The sequence below is a fragment of the Chelonia mydas genome, chromosome 5, assembly GCF_015237465.2.
Source record: "Chelonia mydas isolate rCheMyd1 chromosome 5, rCheMyd1.pri.v2, whole genome shotgun sequence".
NCBI lineage: Eukaryota > Metazoa > Chordata > Testudines > Cheloniidae > Chelonia > Chelonia mydas.
The window spans coordinates 104,083,739-104,104,306 of record NC_051245.2 but is presented as its reverse complement, the minus strand read 5'-3'; the positions used below and the strand labels follow the sequence as shown (position 1 = coordinate 104,104,306).

At 41.4% G+C, this 20,568-nt stretch overlaps 1 protein-coding gene across 5 annotated transcripts in view; it reads left to right on the top strand.

The window, feature by feature from the left end:
• Positions 1–20,568, top strand: part of PTPRD (protein tyrosine phosphatase receptor type D) — a 2,140,771-nt gene that overhangs the window by 553,084 nt on the left and 1,567,119 nt on the right. For all 5 annotated transcript variants that reach the window (XM_043546218.1, XM_043546214.1, XM_043546216.1 and 2 more), the window contains one exon: positions 17,259–17,327. The gene's annotated coding sequence lies outside the window, so the exon portion shown is untranslated. The remainder of the gene's footprint in view (positions 1–17,258; positions 17,328–20,568) is intronic.

Sequence of the window (20,568 nt, the reverse complement as noted above, 5' to 3'; positions counted from 1 at the left end):
TGGTGGGATAATGCAGTCTACAGGCGTGTGATTTCTAAAGTTCCCTAACGTGTTGTACATTAATTGGTCTATGTATGCACTCCTGGTGCACTTTAACATAGTGCTGTTTGAAACAGTATGATAAAGTGCGTATGAGAACTGTTTGTGTACATTAGCAGGGTCTACACGGGCCAATTTATGCGCAATATATTAGGGTGCTTTAGAAATCACAAGCCAGCAGAGTGTATTATCCCACCATGTAGACAAACCTTAAGAATTTTGCTCAGCATATGTGCTGTAAATGTAGAATTAAGGCAATAGGACTCTTGTTGTTGTTCACAAAAATAGACACTAAAATATTATTATATGACTATTTTAAGCCCAAATTTTAGAGAAAATTATGTAGGTCAAACTTCCACTCATTTTGGTGAGAATTTTACCCAAGTGACAATGCCAAATAATTCTGTTTTTCCACAGAGAAATCTGCACAAGCACTAAGCAAAAGTGTTTGGTGTAGATGTAAAGGAGAAGTGTACAAATAGTAAATTATTCCTCTCCTGAAACCTGTGGAACCCCAATCTGCAAGTTTGAGATTTTGCATTGCAGTGGCAGGGGGATACAAGATAATGGAGGGTCTGGAGCCAGTGAAAGATATATCTGCAGCATGATACTCCTCCAGACCCTCAGGGATTTACAATGCAAAATAATACTGACTTTCCCAGCATTACCTTGCTCTGAACCACCCCACAAAAGGAGAATTGAGCTGTATGTAAGCAGGTTTCTCAGACATCATGCTCTTGAGGGGAACAATCTTCCTCCTCATCATTGTCCTCCTTTCCAAGGAGCAGACTATGGTCCAGCTGTGTCTGTAATAACCTTTTCCTGACACATCCCTGACTGTTCTCCTGTGGGCCATGGTGTTTAGGAGTTTATTGGCCTTTCCACAACTTTTTTCCTGAGGAGAGCATAATTGTGGTCTCAGGACCACAGAATATGGAGCCTGACTTTAAAATACTGAAAAAGTATATTTAATTTAATATATATCTAATCTCTCTACTTTCTTTAAAAGGGTTCAGGTTAATACCCGTAGTCATGCCAACTGCTTTCTTTTTATTTTTGCCGGTAGGTTTGTGCATCTGTTAACATTAATTCCATTAGTCTTTATGGTCATGAGTCAGGATCCTGGCTGTGGAATGCTGCTTTGTGTTTTGTTGGAATGGTCTTCTCAGTATGCTGCTAATATGAAAATAGAAGTCCTTTTTGTGGTGCACAAATTATTACATTAGATTAATAAAGCATGTAAATAAATGTTGATCTCTGGTCTCACAATCTCATCAAACACCCACAAATATATATGTATTTATGCATTTATTTCCTGACAAGACAGAGTAGAAAGATGACAAGATAAGATCCTCAGCAAAAATCTTAGGTTTATTTTCATATATTGCACAGCTTCTCTACCAAAAATTAAAAGTAAGGTGTCTTATTTATCTATTTCTCAGAGAATAAATAATGTTAAGAGTAAAGCATTTTGTCAGGAGCCAGGGAACTTTAATCAAAAGGTAGCTTCAATATTTCTTTTAAAAGTACATACATGGTGTTTTACAGCGCTGTTCAGAATCAAAACCAAAGGTTTTCTTTCATATTCCTTATCCTGCCTTGTGGAACTGTTTGGTTCATTTCTTTCTTTTTATTGGATTATTTGGCTTGGAGCAGAACCTAAAAGCATTTGCAATATTCTTTTTATTAAAGACAGGCTGCTTATGATTATGTAGGTATTAATTTCCAATAATATTTGATAACAGTGTATACACACTTTTCATTGTATTTCAAATGTGTTCATATTGCCTTGGACAATTTCAATTTTTAATCATCCACAATCTCTTTTAATATAGTAATGCTTGCCTAATATTTGACTCTTTCCAAAGTTAGACAGCCTCAGAGTTTTCTCATTGATTTGAACAAGTTCAGGCCACTTATCAGTGTTGGAGAAACCCAAACACTCCTTCATGTTGCTGTGCAATAGGAATTAAACAGTTTTAGCAAATGTCAGCAGACGCTTTTGGTTAGATTTTACAAATTGCATACAGCCCTGGTTAAGGTGTCATGTGGTGCCTCTTGGCCCCAGGGAAGAGCATGGAAAGGAATCCTCCTTGGAATGGAGGGACAGTGTGCCTGCTGCTGCTCCACCCTTTTTTAAGGAGCAAGGGGTGGGACAGCCTACTCCGTCCTGAGCACTGCTTCCTCTTCCCACCTCTCCACTCCACCTGTGCTCCCCAGAGCTGAGGGAATGCAATTGTAGCTGGCCATCATGTGGACCCAACAGGTGGGGGAGGGGTGTGTGGAGGGAAGGCACCTTGCATGCTTCCTGCTCCATCCCTACACAACTGCATAGAAACCACAGTCAGGCTTGTTGTTTATAAAGCACCACAAGTACTACACAGTACTTGACAAACACCTATAAAATAAAGTCCCTTCCCTGAGGAGTTTGTAATCTAAGATTGACAAATTCAACATAGCAACTAACAGTACAGATGCCAAAGAGTGAAGACATTAAATTGCTGGGTTTCTGGACCTCCTTTGTCATGTGTGGTGTTTCCTGAATAAACAGTAGGCCTCCCGCTCCCCCCTCTTTTATAGAAACAAAATATCATTTCACTGGGAGAAGCATTGATCACGTGTATGTTTATGATCAGTAACATTAGAAAAGAGACGCTCAAACCATGCCTCGATTTGGTTTTAGCTATCCCTATGGAATTCTATTTATAAAAATGTAAGGAGTGTGTTTAATTTTGCTTAAATCGAACAGATTATGTAAATGTATTGAAAGCAAGTTAAAAGCATAAATCACAGATGTCAGTTTGAAGGAAAGTTTGTTACCAGAGAAATCTACAGCTCCCAAATCCCAATGTGTTAATTATAAGGTAGCATCTGGTATACAAATGTATGCTAAAATAAGAAATGTTCAGATTAAAACAGGGCATTCTTAAGTGGGTTTGGTGTCTTAGACCTGCAGTCGTCACAGGGAAACTTAAAGTCATATGGTAGGTAAGTGCCTGTGATCTAAACAGTCTGCTGTTGCAACTTTTTTGTTTGTTTGTTTGTTTTTAGGGTGATTTTTAAAAAAAGAATGAAGGGTGGGAAAGGATTTGGAGATGGGTTAGTCACATACAGGAGAATGTCGCTCTGGAGCACTATTTCTTCCCTCTTTAAACACGAACTTAAATTTGATATCCATGTTATCCAGCAGACTGAAGAGGAGAATTCATAAACCTGGTGACAAGCAGCCACATGAAATGGCTCCACTTTTCCCTCTGACCCTCACACTGAGCCTATATGTTTCATTGTTGTTGTATGAAAAGTTTATGTAAACAAACAACACTTCTGTAAAACGCTTGAGTGGATCTCTCCTGAAAGAGAAAAAAATCAATTTATAATTGCCAGGATAAAGACATCCTTTTTGAAGTCTGGCATGTGGTTTACACTGTCTCAGTTTATTCAAGAGGAATAGCTGTTTCACCTCGAGACTTTTTGACTGTTATCAGCCAAGGTATAGAGTGTACCATGGCTCTGAATCCAGTGCCCTGATTCCTCTTTTCCGCTATTCACAGCCACCCATTGTGTCAAATCCTACGTACTTCTTGGCCCTCCTAACTCTTTCCTCTTTGCCTTCTGTCTAATAAGAGTCTGTCTTACCAAACCAGGACACTGTCCTCACTGTCCTTAGCTTTAAGCAGTCTGGCAAACAAAAGTGATACCAGGCAGCCCAATCCCAGGTGGAAAAAAATGTGTCTCACAGATTGGCCAGAGAATAATAAGAGCAACTTGTGTCAGGCAAATGGATTTTCCAAATCTGGGATGGGTAAAGCTGAGATACTCAACTCATGGTTGTAGTTTTCCTGCTACTGAACTGCAACTTTCAGACACAGAAGCTGCAGCTTCCTCTCACTTGCTATTCTTTCTGTTCTCTCCCAGTGTCTCATTTTTGTCTTAAGAAGAAACAGGATTGGACTTTTACCAACAAAACCTAGAATTCACAAATGACTGAAGAAATAGAGGGTTAGTTTGGCAAGATTATTCCCTAAAGTCACAGCACCAGCTTGTCAGTTTACCCCAGTTTGCCAATGTGCACCAGCTGAAGATCTCACCCACTAAATTTTTAAAGTCCTGGACTCAAATAATCTCCAAATAGAAGTACAGGATTAAAAACTGTAAGGTTCCCTCTGTGGAATTCCCTGTAGATTCTTCTGTACTAAGTAGGAGTTTAAGCTCTGACTCTCTCCTGAGATTTGGAGCCTCAGAACTGGCATCAGGGCCCACTAGTTCCTCCAGTTTGCTGACAATATGACTTTCCTAAAGAGAGTGGTGAAAGGGTGAGTAGAATCTAAGGTTGTGTTAACTTTACTACAGATTTCACATGAGATTGATATGTGTATGTGGAGAGGCGGGAATCTACCAGTCACACTAGCAGTCACCAGTGCTGCAGATGCCTCTCCATAGGGACTGGAAGAGGGGGCTTATAATGCTAGAGGCAGCTGATTCTCCACTCTGTCCTTCCATCAACCTAGTCATGACAAGGCCTATAAGCAGATAGCTCCACAGGGGCCTGCAGAAGAACTGCTGTTAGCTTCTATTGCAAAATATGGGGGGAAAGTGTGTATCAGTTTGGATGAGAAAATGTTCCTGGTCCAACTGTCCAAACCTTTTCTAAGAAGGTTTAGATATATATAGTAAGGCTGTGGATTAATCCTAGTTAACTCAAGCAATTAACCCAAAAATTAACTGTAATTAAAAAACGTAATTGTGATTAATCACACTGTTAAACAATACCAACTGAATACAATAAAATACCAACTGAAATGTATTAAATACTTTTGGATGTTTTTCTACATTTTCATATATATTGATTTCTATTACAACACAGAATACAAAGTGTATAGTGCTCACTTTACATTATTATTTTTTATTACAAATATTTGCACTGTAAAAATGATAAAAGAAATAGTATTTTTCAGTTCACTTCATACAAGTACTGTAGTGCAATCTCTTTATCATGAAAGTGTAACTTACAAATGTAGTTTTTTTTGTTATATAACTGCTTTCAAAAACAAAACAGTGTAAAACTTTAGAGCCTACAGGTCTACTCAGTCCTGTTTCTTGTTCAGCCAATCGCTAAGACAAATGAGTTTGTTTACATTTACAGGAGATGCTGTTGCCTGCTTCTTATTTACAATGTCATCTGAAAGTGTGAACACACGTTTGCATGACACTTTTGTAGCTGGTGTTGTAAGGTATTACATGCCAGATATGCTAAACATTCATATGCCCGTTAATGCTTTGACCATCATTCCAGAGGACATACTTCCATGCTGATAATGCTCGTTAAAAAAAATAATGCGTTAATTAAATTTGTGACTAAACCCCTTGGCAGAGAATTGTATGTCTCTTGTTCTGTTTTACCCACATTCTGCCATATATTTCATGTTATAGCAGTCTTGGATGATGACCCAGCACAGTGGTGGGCAACCTGTGGCCCGCAGGCCGCACGCGGCCGATCAGGGTAATCCATTTGCAGGCTGCCAGATAGTGTTTACATTGACCATCCGCAGGCACGGCCGCCCACAGGTCTGTAGTGCCTGCGGATGGTCAGTGTGAACACTGTCTCGTGGCCCACCAGTGCATTACCCTGACGGGCCACAGGTTTCCAATCACTGACCCAGCAGATGCTCATTTTAAGAACACTTTCACAGCAGATTTGACAAAACGCAAAGAAAGTATCAATGTGAGCTTTCTAAGGATAGCTATAGCACTCAACCCAAGGTTTAAGAATCTGAAGTGCCTTCCAAAACTTGAGAGGGACGAGGTTTGGAGCATGCTTTCAGATGTCTTAAAAGAGCAACACTCAGATGCGGAAACTACAGAATCCGAACCACAAAAAAAAGAAAATCAACTTTCTGCTGGTGGCATCTGACTCAGATGATGAAAATGAACATGCGTCAGTCTGCTCTGCTTTGGATCATTATTGAGCAGAACCTGTCATCAGCATGGACGCATGTCCTCTGGAATGGTGGCTTAAGCATGAATGGGACCTATGAACCTTTAGTGCATTTGGCATGTAAATATCTTGTGACACCGGCTACAACAGTGCCACGCGAATGCCTGTTCCCACTTTCAGGTAACGTTGTAAATAAGAAGCGGGCAGCATTATCTTCTGCAAATTATAACCAAACTTGTTTGTCTGAGCGATTGGCTGAAGTAGGACTGAGTGGACTTGTAGGCTCTAAAGTTTTACATTGTTTTATTTTTGAATGAAGTTATTTTTTTGTACATAATTCTAAATTTGTAAGTTCAACTTTCATGATAGACGCATTACAGTACTTGTATGAGGTGAATTGAAATATACTATTTCTTTTGTTTTTTACAGTGCAAATATTTGTAATCAAAAATAAAGTGAGCACTATACACTTTGTATTCTGTGTTGTAACTGAAATAAATATATTTGAAAATGTCGAAAACATCCAAAAATATTTAAATAAATGATATTCTATTATTGTTTAACAGTGTGATTAATCACAATTAATTTTTTAATCGCTTTTCAGCCCTAATATATAGCCGTTAGCACTCTTTCGATGCAAGCATCTGTCCATGGTGTCTGTGGGGTTTCTTGGATGGGCTTAGCATTGTACTTTATAGCAGGCTATTTTCACAAAGAGCTCTCTCTGATCACATTGATCGTTTCCTAATGGAAGCTAAATTTCTCTGAAATGGTTGGATCCTCTTTCTTCTCTCCAGAAGAACAAGTTCAGTATATCTTTTGGGGTTTTGTGACCATCAAGGCTGATTTGGTAATAACTAGAATTTCTCACCAAAGAGGCCACTAAGTTGGCAGCTCTGTCATGTAGACCACCACCTCTGGTATTCAATAAGTGGAAAGAAGTCTTTCAAAATGAATACAGTATTTTAAAAAAAACTTCATCCATGTTTTGTCACAGCTCATAATTCATTCTTCCACTACTCTTTATGTGACACAGAATCTCTTTGCCATTCTTCTGATATTGGTTGAAGCGGTACAGACACTAAAATACTATCGTGAGAGAGAACTTATCTACTCACTAATGTATTCTGTAGGAGAGACCCAGATGAACACCAAAACATCTCAAACTAGTCTGGGTCAGTGTATCAGACCTTGTGCATTCATGTCTGCCTGGCAGAGGTCACCTACATGAATGGCGTGTCCCTTGCCTAGTAGAATTAGAGCTTGTAATGACCCAGTCATTAAGTATTCATTAGAAAAGCTAGAGTGAAGGTCACCATGAGAATCTGAACTCAGAACTGTGGCTTTCTGTGTGTTTAAAAATTCAGACTTAAGGAGTTTGTTTTATTTTGTTGTTGGCACTGAATATTTTGATTCAGATGTGGTTAATCCATTTATGTACTTTGAGTACACTCATTTTACAGTATTTGTACATGGGATGAGATGATCTCCCAGATGAGAAATATTTGATACCTTATCCAGAAAAGTACAGAAATCAGTTTTCCGAATAGTAATAGCACTTTGTACTTGCACATTATAGCACCTTTTAGCCAAAGGTCTCAAAAGACTTTAAAATATTGTGTTTCTTTTCTTTACAGGTAGGGCAGTTTGTAGTCTAGCGATTACTTAATTTGTTCAAGGGAACATGATAAATTTAGTGGCAGAGTCAAGAGCTAAAACCCATTTCTCCAGTCTATCAGTCCATTGCTCTAACAACTAGAGATGCTGCTTTCTATTCGCTTATGAGTATTAGTCTGTAATACAAGGGAAACAGCTATAAAGAGGAGTGAGTGTCTGTTGATCAGGTACATGCTTTGAATAAGAAGTGAATCGTGCATCAGATAAGTTAAAAATTAAATTTTGGCAACCATAAAGACATTCAATTTATTGCTGTTTGACAGCTGGTTTATTTTTCTTTCCCGATGGTCATTTTATCAGGTGTTTGCTAAGCACTAAGTGCTGTTCATTCCCAGAGCAGTGGTACATGCTGATACGTTTGAGAGACAGAACGCACAGTTTTGTATGACTAGTCCTGAAGCAAGAAGGAGGGATTGAAGGCCATAAGTTAGTTATGAAGGACAGCAGATCAGGAGACTTAGAAAGCAGGGGCTGATGGTATGTGCAGGACAGATAATCATTGTATCTTCTCTATTACTTTAAGCGGTAAGTGTATCACATACCTGAGGCTTGTTCAACCATAGAATCCTAGAATATCAGGGTTGAAAGGAACCTCAGGAGGTCATCTAGTCCAACCCCTTGCTCAAAGCAGGACCAATCACCAACTAAATCATCCCAATCAGGACTTTGTCAAGCCTGACCTTTAAAACCTCAAAGGAAGGAGATTCCACCACCTCCCTAGGTAACCCATTCCAGTGCTTCAACACCTAGTGAAATAGTGTTTCCGAATATCCAACCTAAACCTCCCCCACTGCAACTTGAGACCATTACTCCTTGTTCTGTCACCTGGTATCACTGAGAACAGTCTAGATCCATCCTCTTTGGAACCCCCTTTCAGGTAGTTGAAAGCAGCTATTAAATCCCCCCTCATTCTTCTCTTCTGCAGAATAAATAATCCCAGTTCCCTCAGCCTCTCCTCATAAATCATGTGCTCCAGCCCCCAAATCATTTTTGTTGCCCTTCACTGGACTCTTTCCAATTTTTCCACATCCTTCTTGTAGTGTGGGGCCCAAAACTGGACACAGTACTCCAGATGAAGCCTCACCAATGCCGAATAGAGGGGAATGATCACGTTCCTCGATCTGCTGGCAATGTTTCTACTTATACATCCCAAAATGCCATGAGCCTTCTTGGCAACAAAGGCACACTGTTGACTCATATCCAGCTTCTTGTCCTGTGTAACCCCTAGGTCCTTTTCTGCAGAACTGCTGCCTAGCCGCTCGGTCCCTAGTCTGTAGCAGAGCATGGTATTCTTCCGTCCTAAGTGCAGGACTCTGCACTTGTCCTTGTTGAACTCATCAGATTTCTTTTGGCCCAATCCTCTAATTTGTCTGTGGCCCTCTGTATCCTATCCCTACCGTCCAGTGTATCTACCTCTCCTCCCAGTTTAGTGTCATCTGTATACTTGCTGAGGGTGCAATCCACGCCATCCTCCAGATCATTAATGAAGATATTGAACAAAACCGGCCCCAGGACCTACCCTTAGGGCACTCCGCTTGATACTGGCTGCCAACTAGACATGGGGTCATTGATCATTACCCGTTGAGCCTGACAATCTAGCCAGCTTTCTGTCCACCTTATAGTCCATTCATCCAGCCCATACTTCTTTAACTTGCTGGCAAGAATACTGTGGGAGACTGTATAAAAAGCTTTGCTAAAGTCAAGGAATAACACGTCCACTGCTTTCCCCTCATCCACAGAGCCAGCTATCTCATCGTAGAAGGCAATTAGATTAGTCAGGCATGACTTGCCCTTGGTGAATCCATGCTGACTGTTCCTGATTGTTTTCCTCTCCTCCAAGTGCTTCAAAATCGATTCTTTGAGGACTTGCTCCATGATTTTTTCCAGGGATTGAGGTGAGGCTGACTGGCCTGTAGTTTCCCAGATCCTCCTTCTTCCATTTTTTAAAGATGGGCACTACATTAGCCTTTTTCCAGTCTTCCGGGACCTGCCCCGATCGCCATGAGTTTTCAAAGATAATGGCCAATGGCTCTGCAATCACATCAGCCAACTCTTTTAGCACCCTCGGATGCAGTGCATCTGGCCCCATGGACTTGTGCTCGTCCAGCTTTTTGAAATAGTCCTGAACCACTTCTTTTTCTACAGAGGGCTGGTCACCTCCTCCCCATACTGTGTTGCCCAGTGCAGTAGTCCGGGAGCTGGCCTTGTTCGTGAAGCCTGAGGCAAAAAAAGCATGGAGTACATTAGCTTTTTCCACATTCTCTGTCACTAGGTTGCCTCCCCCATTCAGTAAGGGGCCCACACTTTCTCTGACCACCTTCTTGTTGCTAACATACCTGTCAGAGAAAGTGTGGGCCCTTTACTGAATGGGCGAGGCAACCTAGTGACAGAGAATGTGGAAAAAGCTAATGTACTCAATGCCTGTTACTCTTAACATCCCTTGCTAGCTGCAACTCCAATTGTGATTTGGCCTTCCTGATTTCACTCCTGTATGCCTGAGCAATATTTTTGTACTCCTCCCTGGTCATTTGTCCAAGCTTCCACTTCTTGTAAGCTTCTTTTTTGTGTTTAAGATCAGCAAGGATTTCACTGTTAAGCCAAGCTGGTTGCCTGCCATATTTACTAATCTCTCTACACATCGGGATGGTTTGTTCCTGCAATCTCAATAAGGATTCTTTAAAATACAGCCAGCTTTCCTGGACTCCTTGCCCCCTGGTGTTGTTCTCCCAGGGGTTCCTGCCCATCAGTTTCCTGAGGGAGTCAGTCTGCTTTTCTGAAGTCCAGGGTCCATATTCTGCTGCTCTCCTTTCTTCCTTTTGTCAGGATCCTGAACTTGACCATCTCATGGTCCCTGCCTCCCAGGTTCCCATCCACTTTTGCTTCCCCTATTAATTCTTCCCTGTTTGTGAGCAGCAGGTCAAGAAGAGCTCTGCCCCTAGTTGGTTCCTCCAGCACTTGCACCAGGAAATTGTCCCCTGCGCTGTCCAAAAACTTTGTGGATTGTCTAAACTAATAGAAAGGTGGATTCTGGTTTTAGATGTATAGGTGTACAAGTTAAGTTGGACAGTGACCTAGAGCAACAGTTGATGCAAGGGCAACCTGCAGCCACTTGGAGTAAATGGGTTTCAGTATATATTTTTTCCAAATGAAATGGTAGTAATTTTTAAATGTTGTTAACAGAATGAAATGCAAATATAATAAAATTACACCACATGCATACAAATACCTATGGTCACCTTAATTTGTCCCCCTAGTTACTCTAGAGGGAATTCTGCACCAAAAAATTAAAAATTATGCCCATAATATTTTACAATTATGCAAATTATATTTGGCAATAAATGTGGCTCCAGAGTGGCAATGGGGAGCACAGGCCACTGGCTGCGTTGAGATGGGAGATCACCCTGAAGCCCCCATCTTTCCTGGTACAGGGACTCGGCAGTGAGGCTGCACCTGACCCTGACACAGTACAAGGGCTGGGCCTGCCCCAGAAACACCCCAGGGCCATGCCCCTCTGCACCAGGTGCATCAGGTATGGGTGGGCAGGCTCAGCCCAGCAGGATCCAAGTGTGGAGGGGCTTAATGAGGGGGGATCCAGGTGTAAGGTGAGAGGTTTCTGTGGGGAGCAACCTGGGTGTGGCTCAGTGGGAGATCTAGATGCACAGGGGCTCATTGTGGGTTTCCAGGTGCAGGAGCAATGGCACTCTGCAGGGATCCAGGTGATGGTGGTTGGGCTCAGCGGAGGGGTCTGGGTGTGGGGATCTGGGGTTCGGCAGGGAGGTTTGGGTGTTGGGGACTCAGTGGGGGGTTTCAGTGTTGGGGGAGTGGTGCTTGATGGGGTGAGGTTCCAGGCGCAGCTGGTTGGGGATCAGTGGGATGGGGATCTGGGTGTGGGGGGCTCATCAGAGAGGTCCAGTTGTATGTGGGGTAGGGCTTGTCAGGGTGCAGGTTCGATGGGCCTGCTTAACGGGGGAGCCCCACCTGCTGCCACCGAGGGGACACTCCCACATTCCCCTCCCCCGCCCTCTTCCAGCCCTCATTTCCCCCAACCCCCCATACCAAGCCCCACCGTAGGCACTCACTGTTGCACAAAAAACAGGAAGGCTCCCAACACACAGAAGGGGAGCATGACTGGCACTGGAACCCAGGAGCTGGCGTTCAGAAGCAGAGTCCGGGGAGCTGGGATGCAGCCTCCTTCAGCTGGGCAACTCTGTGCTTGCAGAAGGGGGGCAGTGTCACATAGCCCCATGTGCCCCCCATGCCTTGCCTCTGCTTGGAAGGGGGAATCCTTCCCCCCCACCCCCCAACTGTGCCCATGGTCATTTCCCCCTCAGACGACTTCCCTTTGCTTCCCTGCTGTTTTCGGCAGGGAAGCACAGAAATTCTTCAGGGGGCTGTTTTCTACAGGTGTGCAGTCATGCAGAACCCCCCCCCCCCCCAGTGCATTTATGATAGTCTGTATTTACATGATCAGGTGCTATTTTTCCACAAGACCCCTTTTCTCATTTAGTGCACAGAACAAAAAGTGCTCACTTAATAAGCAGCTATTCCATATTTTGCTTTATCCTCATTGTTCAATGTGTGCCCCCCATGCCTTATTTACTGCACACTATTCAAACCCTCCTCTGAAGACAGAATTATTGATTTCCACATTGGCTTTTCAATGGCATTCATCACTAATATATTTGAGTGCTTCACAAACTGTAATTAAATTTTAATTTTTACACCACCAGTGTGAGATGAGCTATTATCCCCATTTTACAAGGGGAACAAGAGGGTTTAAGGTCAAAAGTATCTACTAATTTTGGATGACCAATCTGAGATGAGTATGGAGCATTATACTGCCCTTTATATGTTCAAAGCACTGCTCCCATTGACTTCAGTTGGAGCTGTGGGTGCTCAGCACTTCTGTAAACCAGCCCCAGGGTTTCAAACCAGGCCCACAGAAAATGGGGAAGACACAATTAGTTACCGTGTATGAAAAGGTTGGTTTAAGTGAGTCATCAAGCATCACATAAGAACTCTGCTGTGGCACCAGGCAGGGATAAAATTGAACTTTTCAGGGCAGCATTAAACTGCCTTAACCATAGACCCTCCTTTCTCTCCCTGAAGTTCCCTGCCTCATTCACTACATACTTTCCAACTTCTTCACCCAATGACACTGATACCAGCCTCATTCACTACAAAATTTAATTCAGTTTTGGAAGATGGTTTGTTTGTATAACAGGAGCATCCCTTCTGGGATGTTCACTATGAACAGTTCACTTTATGCAGGACCTAAATGGGGACTGAGCTCTCTTGAAAATTGGATTGATGTACAGTTTTAAAATGTGTACGTTTCCTGTAAGCCAAGTTCACCGAGCCATTAGTTCTTTTTCAGTGGGAGTCTTGCACTTGGAATGGAGGACAGAACTTAGTTCACGTATTTTCATCCCTTTTGCTTGTTTGATGCTTTGACAGAGGTAACTTTAACTCTATTTAAATTCTAGTTCACACCAGATTTCTGGTTACTCAATTTTAGAATGATGACCCATCTCTTATTAAAAGCATGTCCCTTACAGGGAAAGTTGTGTGTTCATAAAATGGGTTTGTTCGTACGCTGCAGAAGGCAGAATTATAGCACCATCAAAAGCCAAACAGAGAGCTTTTTGCCTGCCTTAGTGGTTGACCAGGTGGAGTTTAAAAATCACAACAGATGTTTACTTTCTGCATGGGTGAAAAGAAAGAGGATAACCTTGATGCTGTGTTCAGTATTACCTCTCCCGTCCCTCAGTCAAACTGGACTTATGTTCTGCTTTTTTAAAATGTGATTTCTTTTGAACCACGATATCTGCTGTGTTTGTGCACAGAGTCACTATGCGCTACTGGTATCCTATCCTTTGATTTGTAGTCGGATACCTGTGCTACATACAACTACAATTCCCTTCTGTTATAGTACATATCCTCCACAGTTACACCTTTGTGCCTTGTGGTAAATATTCTTCCAGTTAATAACTAAAAAAGTAGTCTGTCTTTGCACTCATCAAGAAACCACTTACGTTCACCCCATCGTTTTACTTTCTAATGACATTATCATCTCTAAATCATGAAAGAGAACATCTTCTATGTATTATTTTTATATCTGTCTGCTTATCCACTGATCTGTCTGATATTTATTTAATCTTCTCTTTTATTGAGGAATTTTACTTTTTAAAAAGCAATTACATCATGCTATATTAAATGTGTTTGATGCAAAGTGCTAATCATCTGCAGATTCTGTTGTTTTTCCACAAACTAGAAATTGTTTTTTAGTCTGTCTAGAAGATGTTCATCAGATTTACATTTTCTTTCTCATTACAGAACTTTAAAATGAGCCACACTTCACAGCTCAAAGTGTGGAAGATGTCATTAAACTAGCTGTCTAATCAAGAAGGTGTAAAAAATTTAATTAAACTAATGGCATGCTGACTTAATTATTCTAAAATATATTAAAACACATGCTGTACGTGTGCTTACACTCTTATAATTCACATAAGATGATTTTATTTTCTTCTTTTACTTAAGTGAGTTTTCTTCATAGGATGGCATTAATGGTGTATGCATTGTTATGGTGTACTATATATGGTCTCATATATGATTAAATATTCACATATAAGCAATAACTACATGAAAACACTCTGGTCGGACGACAAAAAGCTTTATTTTTTTTTTCAAGCACTACATGATTTAGCTTCACTACTCTCATAAAAGTCTATGCTTTTGAGCTCACCGAAGTAAGACGATATTGTTCAGGAGTCTGGTAATTGTACATGGAACCTTTTACCTGTAGGTCATGAGTTCAAACCTAAAATAGGTCATTAGTGATCTACAGCTCTTACCACTCTACAGTTGTATATGCGAGGACATTAAGTGGCTTCTGTCCAGTTATTAGAGGACAGCTGCCCATAAAAAACAAAACAACAAAAAAAATCACACCCCTATCTGGCTTGCTTGCTGGTATTCTCTGCAGAATTGAAGCAGCAAAGAGACCAAACTACCATACCTTCTCAGTAAGTATCCCCACTCCCTCTAAATGATGGTTGAGGAATATTGAGGGGACATTGCTCAGAAGTTTCCAGTGGAACTGCTTGTGCTGTTTCTGATCTATCTTTGCATTTCTAATGCATCCGTGAGTGTCCTGTTTAGTCACCACATACTTGTATAACATTTGCATTGAATTCTGTCTGAGATGAGACCTGCCTTCTCCTCATATTCCTTGTTTGAGCTGATAGAAACCAGGAGTACATTGTGGGAACCTGATGTGGCGTCATTATTTGCTAAAGGCCTGTACAGAGAGATAAGCCTTGTGTTATTCCCTAAAGGAGACAAGGAGTAGGCCCTTCCTGATCTCTGGTGACAGAGAATTGCCCAAATAAGATCTTCCCCTGCCTATAACCTTTGGTCTCTGAGAGCTTTGGTCCACGGACTGTTATCAATTTAGTCATAGCTTATGAGATGGGGCATAGGAGAGATGGATCCTAGCGCATTAAAAGATTTTAAAGATCAAAAACAGTATTCTGAAGCAAATCCAGAGCTGAACAGTAAGCCAGTATATGTTGCTAAACACTAGTGAAATGTGCTTTTTGGGGGGCTGTCCCACTTACGAAGGGATAACCAAGCTTTATCCTCCACGTGATGTGTGCTGTACTTGGAAATGCTGCTGTAGTACATTTGCAATAATGTATTCTGGAGGTGCAGAATGCATGGATCATATAGTCCAAGAAGAAATGGTTACTGTAATAATGGAAGACTGACAAAGTGCTTTGAGCAAAAGTTGCTGTGCAGGAGCAGCGGTAAATCAAACAGAATCCCAAAACTGCGTAATTACATTGATAGAGGGCGAAGCAGTAGCTCTTGCCAGTTCGCAAAAATAAATAAATAAATGAATGAATAATTCTCCTTCCCACCAATCTTACCCGGCTTTAGCTTGATCCATCCATCTTCTTTCTAGGCTTCAGTTTAGTTTTGGCATTGGCATGTTTAGGATACAGCATTATCCAGCACGGTAAGAAGAGGAGACATAGAGATGTTTGTTACTGGTGTGCGTGTGACATTGTAGTCCATGTTGTCACTCAATCTTCCCTGACAATATTACATAGATCTTTAATAAGAACAGTGACAGGGACTCCACAGGTGATAGGACTTGGGACGAACTAAACATGCCTAGCACGCCATTCTGTCAGAGAGGCACAAGTGAAACCAGATTACTGTGATTTAGTCCACCATCTCCATGACCTCTTAGGCTGATAATCAGTATCTTATGATTGACTGTGTCAAAAGCAGCAATGATTGTTCTGAGGAGAAATACCAAACCTCAGTTTCTAGTGTTGTCCGTGTGTCACCTTCCATGAGCAGGAAATTCTGGGGTTTGGGGGGGTATTTTGTTTTTGGGATTTTGTGTTTGTTGGTTTTTTTTGTTTTGAGAGAGAGAGATGTAGTGCAATTTCACCTCTCCATGGAAAAACAAGGGAAATAACAGGTACTGACAAGTATTTTATAACATGGCATCTTATAGGTAATGGATGGAAAAATATGTTTACTCATGTAGTGTATGTTTATTTTCTTTTCTGGTCTAAATTTTCCTAAGTGACTAGTTTCCCTAAACATTCCTGGTCTAAATTTTCGTAAGTGACTAGTGATTTGGGATACCTCAATTTTTGGATGCCCAACTTGAAACACTTAAATGAGATGGGAATATCAGCACTTTGTGAAACATCAAGCCCCTCTAAAGTGTCTTAAATTGATTTCCCCAAAACTGAGAGAGACAGAATTATGAGTCTGTTTTGAAAATTTAGGTTGAGTGTACTCCGAGTACCTCAAAGGCTCAAACACCAAAGGCAAATTAAAAGAACCCCAAATTTTAGTTTTTTAAAAAAATCTCATTTTTTGAAGGCAAATATATCATTTGGGGTTCCTGACTAATGTTTTTGAACAATCGGGGTTGGCAATACCGGGCAGGATTTTTCAATGTGTAATTATCAAGAGAGAGATTTTCCTGTCATCCTGGATCAGGGTACGGAATGTCCCCACCATAGTAACGTCATCCTGCGTACTCCCTGAGCCCACAGAGAGCTCACAACAGGTCAAAAGATGTCTGTGAGAACCAAATTCAGGGCTGGGGGCATATTGTGCCTAGAAAAAAAAACAGCTGAATGCCCTCTCACCCCTCCCCAGCACACACCCCTTCGCCATGCAGAACTTCTCCTTAATACTTCAAGGGGAGACCACGGACAAGAATGGGAGTCCTTGACAGTATGGTTCCAGGGCCATGCTGCCAGGTTGCTTAAGCTGTTTGGGTTTTTTTGAGGAACAGTATGCATTCTCCCCTAGCCCTGACTCTGGCCCTCACACTTTGGACAGCTACAGCCAACCAGCACTTGCAGACTTCACCTAGAGGGTTTTAAACATGGGGATTTGCTGTGCATTAATTAGGACTCTAAGCAGTAATTAATAGATCAGTGACAATGTGCTAAATCTCCCACAAAGCTCTGAGTTTAAAATAAGCACACTGCCACCCAGTATGTTTTTACATCCTTACACTGAGTTTCGGTACAATGTACTATCATGTCGCTTTTTTCCCTTCTTCTTTCAGAGTGGGTCCTCTGTTCTGGATTTTCCGTTTCTCTGTAATTGACAAGTAATGAGTGACTGAATATGACTGGTACGTTCCTCTCTCTTCTTTTATTCTGGTTAGAAACATAACTAGTCAAAATATGAATATTTTCTTTGTTTGAAATTCAGGCATATGAACCAAATAACCTTCGTTCTGAGAGATTCAGTTTGCAAAAAGTTTTGTTTTTTGTTTTTTTTTTGTGTGTTAATAAGCTATTTCTGGGTCAATGAAGTGGAGTGCAAAGTATAGGCTTAGAAATGCATTAGGTTCCGTGCACAGTTAAGTAGAAACCTATTTCCATTCACTGAACAATGAACTGCAGGAGGTCTGATAAATCCATTTAAGAACAATAATCCTTTCACTTCTGATGTTAAATGAATAACTTATATATTCGGTAATGGTGAATAATAATTAATATGTGCTGTATTTAATCTTGAGTGTATTTTATAAATGTCAAGGACAGAACAGGAGCAGATTAAAACCACTAACTACGTCTTGTAGCCTATAAAATAGGATCACAATGATGGGAGAGAGTAATTAGCTCTTTAATTTCATATTTTTAATTGACTGCTTCTGTAGTTAATTAAACATTTAATGTAGGTTTTGGTTACAACCTTAATGAATATTGTTTTAAGCTGCCGTTATATGGATGATCCTTCATGTATACCAGTTAACTTTTTCAGGATATATTTAAGTGGCCTGAACCTGTTATGGTAAGAGTGTGTGCTGGAGCACCATTTCCACTTAATTTTTTAAGAAGTTAATTACTAATAAGTGTCCAAATATATTTTTATTGTGTCTTCGGTTACTCAGGACATTCATGTAATACATGTATTTTAGAGTGTAGGGAAGTGGTCCTATATCACGTCCCACCTTCCACTTACTCCACTGTTTGATACAGCTCACCTTTTTGATTAACCTTGTACTAGGCTTGTGGTTTTGCTGCTTGAAGAAGCAACACTGGACACTCTGGATTCTGGCTGTCCCCATTATCCCCCATCTTGGGGTGCCTTTAAGAGAACATAAAACAAATTGACAATCTCTTTAATTTAGGCCAAGAATCTCTTTCGCATTCTAACTAGCAAATTACAGACAAACAGTCCAAAGGATAAATAAATCTTTCCAAGCTCTTCGGGGGAGTTCTCCTGTAGATTGTCTCAGAGAAGGCCAGCAGGTTATGCACCTCTTGCTGGGTAACAAGCAGGGTTGCTGGAACAGTTTTTATAGTGGGGGTTCTGAGAGCCATTGAACCAAACTCTAAACCCTGTATATAATGGAAACCACTTCAAGCCAGAGGGGTGCGGCAGGCACCCCCACCCCCACTCCTAGTTTCAGCGCCTATTGTAACAAGGACTGGCAGGGTAATAAGGACCATCTCACAAAGGAGCCCACATGGTCCTGGATACATCCCTGCAATAGATATAGGAGTAATTGGTCTTATATAGAGGAATGAGCGCTGGGAAGGTTGCTTTGGGCTCACGTTTGTTCTCTTGATGAATCCTGAAGAGCCTGTACACCTCATCATACATACCTTTTATGCCTGTATCCACCATTGGATTATGATTTATTTCTATAAAGACCTTTGTGAGTCTTTAATATTTTATTGCATTTGTTTTAGCCAAAACGTATCTAGGTCTGTGGTGTCACTTAATAGACATAGATTATTTCAGTGCCCTGCATTGGTTCAACATCTAAAATCTTTTTGCATGTAGGAAGAATAATGTATCACATGGTATATTATTTCAGTTAGTGGCCTCGGCATGTACCTCAGTATTAGAGTGGATTGAATTTTTTAAATACTGAAACATGATAATATATTTTCTCTAAATTATCATGGATTTTTCTATAATGTTTTTGATAAAAATCAGGTTTTCATCACTTTTTTCATTCTTGATAAAAGGCCATTTTTCAACAAAAACACTTCTTGTTTGAAAATTTTGGACCAGCTGTTGATCACCTAAGGGATTTTTATTGACAAGGTGCCTCTTTTTTTACTCACTCCTCACTGTCACGGAGGCTTCAAGACTATAATGGCAGATTCAAATGGTTTAATAGCATGGAATAGGTATGGCAACTACTGTAAATTCCCATCACGGTGACAACTTAGATTATTTTTGTCTGAATTATGATGTTGCCCCTGAGGTCACCCAGGGCCGGCTCTAGGTTTTTTGCCGCCCCAAGCAAAAAAATTGCTGCCCCAAGCTCCGGCAGGGCTGGGGCTCGCAGGCGGCGCTGGAGGAGGAGGGAGTGATGTCACCTTCTCCCAGCGCCTGCAGGGGCTTTCCCCCTTCCCCTGCCCGGCCTCGCACCCCAATATAAGGGGTGGCACAAGGCAGCGCAGGAGCCAGTGCGCAGAGGAGGCCGCAAAGCCCCGGCTCCCCGGCAGGACTCGCCCTCTCCTCCCCAGGTAGCAGCTGGGCCCTGGCAGCTCAGCACCCCGGGGATGGGGCTTCCCCTTCCCGCCGCAGCCGGGGGCGTGGCACCCTCGCCCGTTCTAAGTGGCACAGCTCCGAGAGCGCAACTGCCCCCTACCCCAAAGGATGGCCGGAATGCCGCCCCTGGAAATGTGCCGCCCCGAGCAGGCGCTTGCTTTGCTGGTGCCTAGAGCCGGTCCTGAGGTCACCTCAACTTGGGAATGTTTCTACCCCTAAGGTTGAAGTGAACTTTTTGCCTCCAAATCAGGAAAAGACACCATGCACTTAAGATATTTTGCCCTTCTTAGGAGTCAAAATACTTGTTTCCAAAGGCCTTTGTCAGAAAATTTAAATCTGAGTAAGAGAACAAGGTGGTTGAATGTATATGTGCACATAAACAACAAATACCTATTAGCTCCATTCTCCTTTTAAAGGGGGGCAAACCAAAAAAGTAGCTTCAGATCCAAACTTTTGCAAAATGTTAGTAGTGCTCAGATTCTGGGTTTTTAAGACCTAATATGGAGAATGGTGATATCTGTGAAATTAGGATCCAGACACAAAGTCTGTAAATTTGAGAGTATTTGGATTCAGAGATTGGGTTCAGGCCCATCATTATTTTTGCCCAGTAGATTTGAAGTTTATATACCTGTTATATTCTTATTTTCCTGATTCAAGCTAATTAGGCGTAGAAATCTATTTGTGGTTTCTCCAAGTTCTATATCCTTTTAAACTAACTTTCAAATTCAGAGAAGCTGGTATTTTCATGGGAACATTCTTCTGACCAGGCATGACTGTTCAAATTCGATGACATTCATATGTCAGCCAGACTGATTGCTTTTAAATCTTAGTTTTCCTGCAGAATTTCAGATTTTAAT